Source organism: Lissotriton helveticus, chromosome 6, assembly GCF_964261635.1.
Source record: "Lissotriton helveticus chromosome 6, aLisHel1.1, whole genome shotgun sequence".
Taxonomy (NCBI): Eukaryota; Metazoa; Chordata; class Amphibia; order Caudata; family Salamandridae; genus Lissotriton; species Lissotriton helveticus.
Window position 1 is genome coordinate 548674603 of NC_136067.1, and position 12431 is coordinate 548687033.

Consider the following 12431-nt stretch of genomic DNA (forward strand, 5'->3'; position numbering starts at 1 on the left):
GCGGACCGGATCGCGGAATCAAATTGAGCTAACGGGAAGCTTCCCGGTTCGCGGACCGGGAGCGAAACAAAAAAATATTAAAAAAAATTATTAATAAACATATAAAATATATTTTTGGATTTAAAGAAGAATACATTTTACAGCTATAGATATTAGCTTTTAAAAAACCAATGAAATTCATTGAAAAAACCATAGGTTATAGACCATATATAGTTAGGAATTAGCATTTACAAAACCTTGAAAATTCACTGAAAAAACCATAGGTTATAGACCATATATAGTTAGGAATTAGCATTTAAAAAACCTTATTTTACTCACACAAAACCATTGAAATTCCATATATAGTTAGTTGTACTAACTATATATCGCGCACCCGCAATCCACTGCTGATCATGTCACATATTACATCATTCATGACATGGTCAGTGACATCACTGATGACATCACTGATGACATCTCAAATGACATCACTGATGACATCACTGATGACATCTCAAATGACATCACTGATGACATCACTGATGACAACATCCAGTGACTGTATTTTTCTGTAAAGTTAAAATATGTCTTACATATTTAAGAATGAGTGGATGTATAAGTGTCTGGATGAAGGATTTAGTAGGTGCATGACTGACTGTATGAGTGAGTGGTTAAATGTGTCTCACTGAGTGCATGGGTTAGTGACTAAACTGTCTTAATTTGTGCATCATCATGTCTGTTGTTCTGTAAACTGCTGCATGTGTTGATCAGTAGCTATATGAGTAACTATATGGGTTATTGATTGGTTGCCCAAGCATTTGTATGGGAGACTGAGTGTGTATGTGGGTGGCTGGGAGGTGTATGACTCTGTGCATAGATGTATGGGTTCAAAAGTGCATGTGGAAACAGCTGTATGGGCGGTTGACTGTGTGCATGACTGTATTGGTGAGTGAATAGATATCTCAGTGCTACATGTCAAAGTAAGTACATATGTAAAATACAGTACATGTGAGAGTTGACATATATAAATAACTGTGCATAAGAGCCAGTGAATGTGTGAGTGGCTGTATGGATCATTGTGCACTTGTATCCAGGATTGTATAAGTGAGTAAATATGTTTGAATAAGTAAGGTGTGTATAACTGTATAGTTGTGAAAATGGAGGTGTGATTGATTCTTTGCATGACTGACTAGGTGTGTAAGTAACTCCATGGATGAGTGACAGTCTGTGAGTGTCTGTTTACACTGAGTGTATCTAAGGTTATATTAGAGTCTGAAGAGGTTCATCGTATTATCACATGAATGATGTCATCAGTGATGTGATCAGTAATGTCAAATGAGATGTCATCAGTGATGTCATCAGTGATGTCATTTGAGATGTCATCAGTGATGTCATCAGTGATGTCATTTGAGATGTCATCAGTGATGTCATCAGTGATGTCACTGACCATGTCATGAATTATGTAATATGTGACATGATCAGCAGTGGATTGCGGGTGCGCGATATATAGTTAGTACAACTAACTATATATGGAATTTCAATGGTTTTGTGTGAGTAAAATAAGGTTTTTTAAATGCTAATTCCTAACTATATATGGTCTATAACCTATGGTTTTTTCAGTGAATATATATATATATATATATATATATATATATATATATATATATATTCATTGAAAAAACCATAGGTTTCTAGGACGTTATAGATTAGTTGGACATTTCACTCATTCAAAACCATAGAAATTCCCCTGTTATCGTTAGTTCAGCTAACTATAACTTGTGCGCCCACTATGCACTGCTGATGGATGATGTCACATATTACATCACTCATGACATGGTCAGTTGCATCACTCATGACATCACTGATGACATCTCAACTGACATCACTGATGACATCACTGATGACATCATCCAGTGAATGTGTATTTTTCTGAAAATTAAATATGTTTTATATATGTTTATCTCAAGGTTGATGGAAGAATAAATGGGTATTTAAGGGTCTAAATGGATGATTTTGTTTTTTTAAATTGATTGTATAACTGAGTTATTCAGTGTATCCTAATGAATACATGGGTTAATGAGTAATGTTTAAATATGTAAATATCTTTATCAGTCTCTCACTTGTATATAAGTGGCTGCATGGGTTGGTGAGTAGCTACATGAGTGTCTATATGGGTTATTAGTTGGTTTTTTGAGTATCAGTAGGAGTGTCTGAGTATCTGTATGATACAGTGGGGGCATTACTTAGTGCATAGATGCATGAATGAGTGACTCACTGTTTGTATATGTAGAAGACAGCATGTTTGCAGAACTGTAAGGGTGGATGAGTGTGTGTATGGGTGTATTAGTGAGTGAATGACTGTCTCAATAGTTTATTTATGAGTAAGTACATATGTTTTAAACTAGTCTATGTGAGTATTGGTGTATATAAGTGAGTATATGTGAGAGTGATATACGTATGTGTTTCTTTAAGTGATTGTTTAAGAGAGTAAGTATGTGTATGTTTCTGTAGAAGTAAGTATGGTGGTATGTGTATAACTGTATATGCAAGTAAATAGATGTTTGTTAGTTTGTTGTTAGTTTATGACCGTGTATGAGTAACTCTATGGATGAGTGGCGCTATAGGTGTATGAGTACACATGATGAGTAAGTACATGCATGACTCAATCAATTAATCAATCAAGGACATTTATAGAGCGCACTACTTACCCGTAGGGTCTCAAGGCGCTGGGGGGGGGGGTGCCGCTACTGCTCGAACAGCCATGTCTTCAGCTTCTTCCTGAAGGAGAGGTGGTCCTGGGTCAGGCGCAGGTCGGGAGGGAGGGAGTTCCAGGTCTTGGCGGCCAGGTAGGAGAAGGACCTTCCTCCTGTAGTCGCTCTTCGGACGCGGGGGACGGCGGCGAGGGCGTGGTTGGCTGATCGGAGGTGGTGTTTGGGAGCGTAGAAGTTGACTCAGTTGTTGAGGTAGCTCGGGCCCTGGTCGTGTAGGGCTTTGTGTGCGTGGGTGAGGAGGCGGAAGGTGATTCTTTTGTTGACGGGGAGCCAATGCAGGTCTCTCAGATGTCCGGAGATGTGGCTGGTTCGTGGGATGTCAAGGATGAGTCTGGCTGAGGCGTTCTGGATCCGCTGGAGTCTCTTCTGGAGCTTGGCGGTGGTACCGGCGTAGAGGGCGTTGCCGTAGTCCAGTCGACTGGTGACGAGGGCCTGGGTGACGGTCTTCCTGGTCTCGGTGGGGATCCACCAGAAGATCTTCCGTAGCATGCGTAGGATGTTGAAGCACGCCGAGGAGACGTTGTTGACTTGTCTGGTCATGGAGAGGGAGGAGTCCAGGATGAAGCCCAGGTTTCGTGCGTGGTCTGTTGGTTTGGGTGCGGTGCCCAGGGCGGGAGGCCACCAGGAGTCGTCCCAGGCGGAGGGTGAGGAGCCCAGGATGAGGACCTCCGTCTTGTCCGAGTTCAGTTTCAGGCGGCTGGTCGTCATCCACTCGGCTACCTCTTTCATCCCTTCGTGTAGGTTGGCTCTGGCGGCGGCGGGGTCGTTGGTCAGGGAGAGGATCAGCTGGGTGTCGTCGGCGTAGGAGATTATGCTGAGGTTGTGTTGTCGTGCGATGGCCGCGAGGGGGCTCATGTAGACGTTGAAGAGGGTGGGGCTCAGCGAGGATCCTTGAGGGACGCCGCAGATGACTTCGGTGGCCTCTGACTTGTACGGTGGTAGGCGGACTCTCTGTGTTCTTCCATCGAGGAAGGAGATGATCCATTCCAGAGCCTTCTCCTGGATTCCGACGTTGCTGAGGCGCTGTACTAGGGTGCGGTGGCAGACAGTGTCGAATGCCGCGGAGAGGTCTAGGAGGATGAGGGCCGCTGTTTCTCCTTTGTCCATCAGGGCTCGGATGTCATCGGTGGCGGCGATGAGGGCGGTCTCGGTGACTGACTGTATAGGACTAATGGTGAATGAGTGGATGTGTTTGTAGATCTTTGAATTACTGAATGGGTGTGTTGTGAATGGTATTGGTATGTCCATTGTATTGAAAATGTTCATTTGTATTTTTGAGTATGAGTATCAAAGGTTAGATTAGGGTGAGAGGAGGTCTGCAACTCTCTCACAAGGATGAAGTCATCAGTGATTTCATTTGAGATGTCATCAGTGATGTCATGAGCGATGTCACTGACCATGTCATGAGTGATGTAATATGTGATGTCATCAGCATGTGCATTGCGGGCGCGTGGGTTATAGTTAGCTGAACTAACTATAACAGGGGAATTTCTATGGTTTTGTACAAGTGAAATGTCCAACTAACTATAACGCCCCTGAAACCTATTGTTTTTTCACTGAATTTCTAAGGTTTTTAAATGCTAATTTCTAACTATAATGTGCCTGAAACCTATGTTTTTTTCAGTGAATTTTAAAGGTTTTTTAAATGCTAATTTCTAACTATAATGTGTCTGAAACCTATGTTTTTTTTTCAGTTAATTTCAAATGTTTTTCAAATGCTAGTTTCTAACTATGCCTCCAGAGGTAGGACACGTAGAGAAAGAAGAAAAAACGCACATAAAGAAGCAAAAGAAATGCAGAAAGAAGCAACAGAAGTCCACAAAGACGAAGAAAAGTGCAGGAAGAAGCAAGACATGTGCAGAAAGAACCAACAGAGGAGCTAAAAGCGGCCTTGTTGCAAAATCATCCTGTGCCCGCAACTTTTTCAGATGGGTACTGGTGGGAACTGGCTCTGACTAACCAGCCTAGAGTCAGTGCTTTGTTAAAAGACACTTAGAATGCAGTGAAAACACCTACATACACTAGGGAACACTATGCGTTGGTACCCTGTGATTAGCATTACCTCCTCTGTAAGGCCCTAGTACATAATAGGGCAGGGGTATTAAAACTACCTCTAAGTCAGAGGTGCAGAAAGGCCCCACCCCCTCCCTTCACCACTGTGCAAACATGCCCTGTGGCGTGTTTTAAGTTGGGGGATAAAGTCCCCTTGAATCCTGAGGGTCCCTGGGGTCCAACTAGCCCACCAGGTACCTCCAGTAAGGGCCACCGATATGGGTTGCAGAGAGGTGTAAAAAGGGGCGTTGCCTGGATCACCTCACTGCAACGCAGCCCTGTGGCGCATACTGGAAGTACCTGGTGGCCTAGTTGGCCACCAGAGACCCCCAGTATTGAAGGGGAATTATTCCCCAACTTTAAACACGCCACAGGGTGCGTTTGTAGAGTGTTGCTTGGAGGGGTCGGAGTCTAGACACAATCTCATTTATTTATTTATTTTTGGAAGGAGTGCTGTGTGGCCCCCTTCTTTTTACTTTTTTGGGGCCCTGGGGACCGCATCCCAAGGGCCTCACCCCCAATCAAAAAAAATTAACATTTATTAACGGGAATGGGGCCGTGTGGGCCCCTTCCCATGGCCAATTCCGGGTCCCGGGGGCTCTATCCCACGGGGCATGGCCATATTTTACTTTTATAATTAAGGAGGGGGATTGTGTGGCCCCCCTCCTCTGGCCATTTGTGGCCCCAAAGACCCCATCTCCCGGGGCCGGCCTTTGCATTTAAAATGAATTTTATTTATGATTATTGGGGAGGGGGCATGTGGCCCCCCTCCCTGGCCACTTCTGGCCCCGGGGAACCCATCCCACGGGGCCTGGCCACCTTGTTGGGGACCATGAGGGAAGCCCCAAGTCCCCCACGGTCCTGGGCGTGGCGGTCCCCGGGGCTTGGGGGGCCTTTGAGGCCCCCATACATTTAAAAAAGAAGCCCGGTGGGGTGGCAGTCCCCGGGGCTGTTTGCCCCCCGCAAATATTAATAGAAATCCTCAGGGGTGGCAGTCCCCGGGCTGAGGGGGTCCCCCTTTTGAAATGCCCCCTGGCCTTGGCCCACCCGGGGGCTAATTAATAATGAAGCGCAACAGCCTGTGCTTTGTTTTTTAAATTTTTTCGGCCGGATCCGCTGATACTCCGCGCATCTCGCGATTTCTTTTCTTTTAATGCTTTTTTTGTGGGACCCCTTAAGCAGGCCTAGGGGATCAGGTGTTTCTACCCTTCCCCTTTTCTTGTTTTGCGCTTTAGTTTCTCTGTTTTGCTGTGCCTCGGTTCTACTGAGGCACAGGATGGCTGCCAACACTTCCTGGTTTGGTGTGTTGACAGCCAATTAGCATGCATCTCATGATCGGCAGGGTGTGCGGGTCCACCGCTCCTCTATATTTTGATATGTTTTTTATTTTGATTTTCTCAGCAACTACTGAACAGATTTACACCATATAACACAAAGAGTTCTTTCTGAACCAAGGGCTACCTTTTTGCCAAATTTAGTGAAAATCTGTTCAGCAGTTCGGGCTGTAGACGTGTCTAAAGTTTCCTAGGGGAATTAACATGGAGAAAACAAATTTTGGGACCCCCTTTATTCTCGGGCACCCGCTTGCGGAATCACCCTGAAATTTTTAAGATAGGAGCGGACTGGAGGCGGCCATAGGTTTTGAAAATTTCGCAAAGATTCGTCAACCAGCGCCAAAGTTATTGGGAAAATAAAAAACGAGTCTCCAATGGAAACTAGGTCCGAACTATAACTTTCTACTGGCAACCGCCAGTCGATTATTTATATATATATTCACTGAAAAAACCATAGGTTATAGACCATATATAGTTAGGAATTAGCATTTAGAAAACCTTATTTTACTCACACAAAACCATTGAAATTCCATATATAGTTAGTTGCACTAACTATATATCGCGCACCCGCAATCCACTGCTGATGATGTCACATATTACATCATTCATGACATGGTCAGTGACATCACTGATGACATCACTGATGACATCTCAAATGACATCACTGATGACATCACTGATGACATCTCATTTGACATCAATGACCACATCACTGATGATATCATTCATGTGACAATACAATGCATCTCCTCACATTTTAATATAACCTCTGTTTCACCCAGTGTTAAAAAGAGAGTATAATTTTTGAAACCATTGACACACCAATACTAGTTACTACATACGCACTCACTGATTGCTACGTCTACACACACCTTCACTCATTCACCCATACAATCATTCATACATACAATCACTCATCTTTACAACACTATCATATGCACTCATACACCTATACAGACACTCACAGTCTGCCACTCATCCATGGAGTTACTCACACACCTAGCCAGTCCTGTAAAGAATCAATGACACTTCCATTTTCTTGTCTATACAGTTAAACATAGAGCACCTTACATTTTCAAACATATACTAACACATACTTACCTTCTTATACAATCATTGATACAAGTACAGATTGATCTGCACAGAGTCACACACCTCCCAGCTAGCCACACACACACTCAGTCTCCCATACAAATACTTGGGCAATCAATCAATAACCCATATAGTTACTCATATAGCTACTGATCAACACATGCAGCAGTTTACAGAACAACAGACATAATGATGCACAAATTAAGACAGTTTAGTCACTAACCCATGCAGTCAGTGAGACACATTTAATCACTCACTCATACAGTCAGTCATGCACCTACTAAATCCTTCGTCCAGACACTTACACATCCACTCATTCTTCAATATGTAAGACATATTTAAACTTTATAGAAACAAAAAATCACTGGATGTTGTTATCAGTGATGTCATCAGTGATGTCATTTGAGATGTCATCAGTGATGTCATCAGTGATGTCACTGACCATGTCATGAATGATGTAATATGTGACATCATCAGCAGTGGATTGCGGGTGCGCGATATATAGTTAGTGCAACTAACTATATATGGAATTTCAATGGTTTTGTGTGAGTAAAATAAGGTTTTCTAAATGCTAATTCCTAACTATATATGGTCTATAACCTATGGTTTTTTCAGTGAATTTTCAAGGTTTTGTAAATGCTAATTCCTAACTATATATGGTCTATAACCTATGGTTTTTTTCTGTGAATTTCATTGGTTTTTTAACAGCTAATATCTGTAGCTGTAAAATGTATTCTTCTTTAAATCCAAAAATATATTTTATATGTTTATGAATAAATTTTTTTTAAAATATTTTTTTTTCTTCGTTCCCGCTTCGCGAATCGGGAAGCTTCCCGTTAGCTGACCTTGATGCCGCGAAATAGACCGCGAGCCGGTAAACGTTTCTTTACCGCAAGTGCCGCGTTAGAAAACAACATCGTGACGCCTCCCGTCCGCATGACGTTTCACGTTGTCGCGTGATACGTCATATGACGTGCTACGTTAGCGAACTGGTACGCGAAGCGAGTCGCAAAGCGCAGGTTTCTGGAAGCAAACCGGGAGGCCCTGCAAAGCGCTTAACGTAAACACAGCAAGTCATGTGACTTGGTAATAACACTTTTCATTGGTTCATTTCACTTTTGGTTTCCTAATGATGTAAGACTAGGTCATATAATCTAAAATGAACACTTTTGATTGGTTGAGAACTCTTGTTTTTCCCAAATGATGAAAATCCCTCCTTCTTTCCTCACTCTGACTTTCATCATTGTGAGAGAAAGACCCTTTGTGATCACTGAGCAATGGCTTCTTTAGTAGCTTCAGCTGGTGCTTCCCCACCACCTCCACCACATCCAAGGAAGAGTGGACCACCTGCTCAAGTTATAATTCAACAAGAAGAAGAAGAAGAGGAACAGGACGACGAGCACGAAGAGAGGCAGTTTTTGCCTGAGCAGCCCAGGACGTCTCACCGGAAAGAAAACTTCATTTGGCAATTTTTTAAAATTCCCAAAGGTCAGAAAAAAGTAAATGCAAGATACGTAACTTGCCTTATCTGTCAAGATAGACTGTCCAGAGGAACCGAGAAAAAATACAGTTTCGGAAACTACACAATGCATCGCCATATGACTAGGTGGCATCCTAACAACTACAGTGCTGCACAGTTTCGGAACGACCTAGATAATCTCCCTATTATGGCCAGAAGATCTGTTGTACCGGAAGTAACGGGACCAGAGGGCAGGGAGATGGTGCCAAATATACAAATGAAATTTGGTGAAGTAAAACACATCTGCGTATTTTGCGATGGATTCATTTCCTACGGAGAAAAAAGCATCACTCTGATCAACAGAGCTATTGACTATCATATGCAAGTTTGTACGAAACGCCCAAAATAATAAATACTTCTTTTTTTGTTTTGTTGCTCCTGTTGAGCCCTTTACAATGAATCGTTTTCATTGCCCCCTCCAAGAAAAACCCCAAAAAATATAAAACTGTTCAGAAAAATTCAAAAAAAGTAAAAAAATATTCCGAAAAATAATAAAAAAAATATAAAACAACAAAAACAATAAAAAAAAAAGTTCTTTTCAGAACTACCTCCCCGTTATTAAAAAATTGGTACAATATTTGGAACTGTGCCAACCTCTATTTCTCTTAGTTCGCTTCCCAGTTCGCTCGCCGGTACGCGAACCAGAAGCGAACCAAAAACAGTAAGTATAAGGGAAGGAAACAGACACTTATGTTAAAAGAAAGACAGCTATAGGGGAGTAAACTAGAGATACTATTACCCGTAATCCACTGCTGATGATGTCACATATTACATCATTCATGACATGCTCAGTGACATCATCAGCAGAGGATTGCGGGTTTTTTGGCAACGTGCCTTATCCACGGTTTAATAACGCTGCCTTTTGCTTTATATAAGTTTTCAAATTGTATGAAATATATACCAATAGGTCGTTATGAACCTTTAGGTAGTGCTTTTCTTCATGAGGTCTGGTCGCTTCCATACACATACAGATGTTTCAAAGATGATCAAGAAGTTTATCTGAATGGAGAGGAATGCACTGAGACGCCAGATCATTCACTAATGTGTAGGCACATACAGTTACACGGTTCATGCAACAAACACCGACCAAATATGGCTTGCGTGTTGCAAGGCACGCCAGTTCCTGCTATCATCCCCACGTTCAAGTTGTTGGAAAATGGTAGTTATTTGATGCTCAATAATGAAGATTGTTCTGAGTTAATTAAAAGTATTCCTTTTATCGTAACAGTAAGTGAACGGATTATTTGCTGCAGAAATGTTCTATTTCCTCCCACACATGAACATAGGGAGTTTTCAATCTGGCCACAAATACCAACCTTGGGACAGATTTCAACGGCATGGCAAGAATAAGAGCTCTTTTGTCTCAGAGAGAGGTGGCCTTGAGTTCGGCCCGTGAAACTTTCGTGCTTCACATAGCGAACACCCGTACAGAGGTGCAGACCCTTTTCAATTCAGATTTGCCTTTCAATTTCAGCAAGATGGTTCCGACTATCTTTAACGCATCCTCCACAAAGACCCTGGCGCACTTTTTTAAAGTTGTTACCAGTGGTCTCGTGACTTCATTTGAGAAAATCTTTGGAGTCATCCCTGCTTCCTTTCATTCTATTTTCTCCACTCTGGTTTGTGGATTGGCATTTTTACTTGCATTACCGGCGGACGCTCTTGTGCTTTTTTACATTTTTAAATATGGATGTCCCTCCTATGCAACCTCCCACCCTGCAGCTGCTGACACTGTTCCGCAATCGCATGCTAGAATATTATGGCACAATGCCGTTGGCGATATTAAGCACGGCATATGGATTATCTTTTCGATTCTCCTACTTCACCTGTGTCCAGCCTGTATTTCACTGCCTGACCTGTGATTTCGATTGGGCCATTGATTTGTGTCTCTGCGGACCGGTTTCTCCTGACGTCGACTTTAATCAGCTGATGACTCCTATCATTACTCACGAGTTGGTTTGTCCTGGCGAAACGATTATGGCTGTGGCATTGATGCATGGACTACTTGGTCCCTGGAATTTACTGGCGGCAGCACAGTCTTTCTTGGAACAGAGCTTTCTTGAAAACCCACCGAGCTGTCCTCTGATGGTGATAGAGGATCCGGTGCTGGGAGAGCACGTATGTTCTTTTCCGATTTTAAATTGGATGGCTGAACTGTTTTCGGATGAAGACGGTGACTTCCTATTGGAGGCTGTTGCAGCTTATTTTGCATACACAGTTATGTCATAGACCTTTTTCATGTTTGATATGCTGAGTACTAGCATTTCATTGACAATTCATTGACTTATTTGTCAAGTTTTTATTATTTACCTTGCCTATTGGCTTAAGACTCGATAAAGTACTTGGCTGTTTTATTTTTCTTTAGCATTACATTTTCCTAGTTTTTAATGCTTTACCTTGCGGACCGTCCACATATAAACTTGCAATCTGCTCTCATGAGATGGCACTTCTATTATCTTATTCAGTTCGTTTCCGGATCATGGGGAGGTGTCATCTAGGTCCTGGATATCTTTACACCGTGTTAAGTTAGCATGGGCTCATTACCGGTTTAAACGCCATTTTTCCTTTTTTGCAACTTCTGCACACGACACTTAGTTGTTGCTTTAGCTTTCCACCTAGTAGTTCATCGTGGTTTACATGAGAATAATATGTTATTGCTCTACTATCTGCTTTGCTTGTTAAACTATATCTGTACAGCGAGTGCTAAAGTTTCAAGAACAACACGATACAGAATTGTTATGAGGTCTGATCTCCACGACTTCATACTCATAACATAAGTGCAACTTCTGCCAATTCTGGGCATGAGGCGGGTTTTATATTGCTTTGCCGAACACACATACACAACAGTTGATGCGGTTCACATGAAGAGAGAGCTGGTGTATGCTGATGTGATTCCTTCAAATCTAAGACACTAAAGTATGGGCACGCCCTAAACCAACACAAAGAGACCTTCTTAGCAAATAATATAATATGTGTATTAGGGAGGGTGAGATATAAGCAGCCGCGGGCCGTGGAGGGAGTTACGGTGAGGCAGGGAGGCGGGGAGGGGGAGAAGCAGGGTGGAGCCCTCTCTACCTTGACCCTCCCCCTCCCCGCCTCCCTGCCCCACCGTAACTCCCTCCACGGCCCGCGGCTGCTTATAAGTGTTGCTAACTCTTATTCATTTACAGCATGTTAACATACTGTCACCATTCGCTTTTTATGTACTAGTAACTATGCTGGTAATTTTGCTACTGATAATATGTGTACTTGTATTCTCCACCCTGCTTCTCCCCCTCCCCGCCTCCCTGCCTCACCGTAACTCCCTCCACGGCCCGCGGCTGCTTATAAGTGTTGCTAACTCTTATTCATTTACAGCATGTTAACATACTATCACCATTCGCTTTTTATGTACTAGTAACTATGCTGGTAATTTTGCTACTGATAATATGTGTACTTGTATTATCTAAGATACTACGCCTGAGAAGACGGCATTAGTAAATAAACATTTCAAATACACATGTGTTCTTCTTAACTCCATGTTCTGGTTTCTAAGAAATATATAACGACCGACTGTTCATGAGTTCCACGTATCCTGAGGTACTATAAGTTCATATTCTGGATTGTCTAAACATTGAGAGTTTGTTATATCCAATGTGACACTGTACCTAGCTTGCTAAGGAGTTTTTGATTACTAACGTGAGT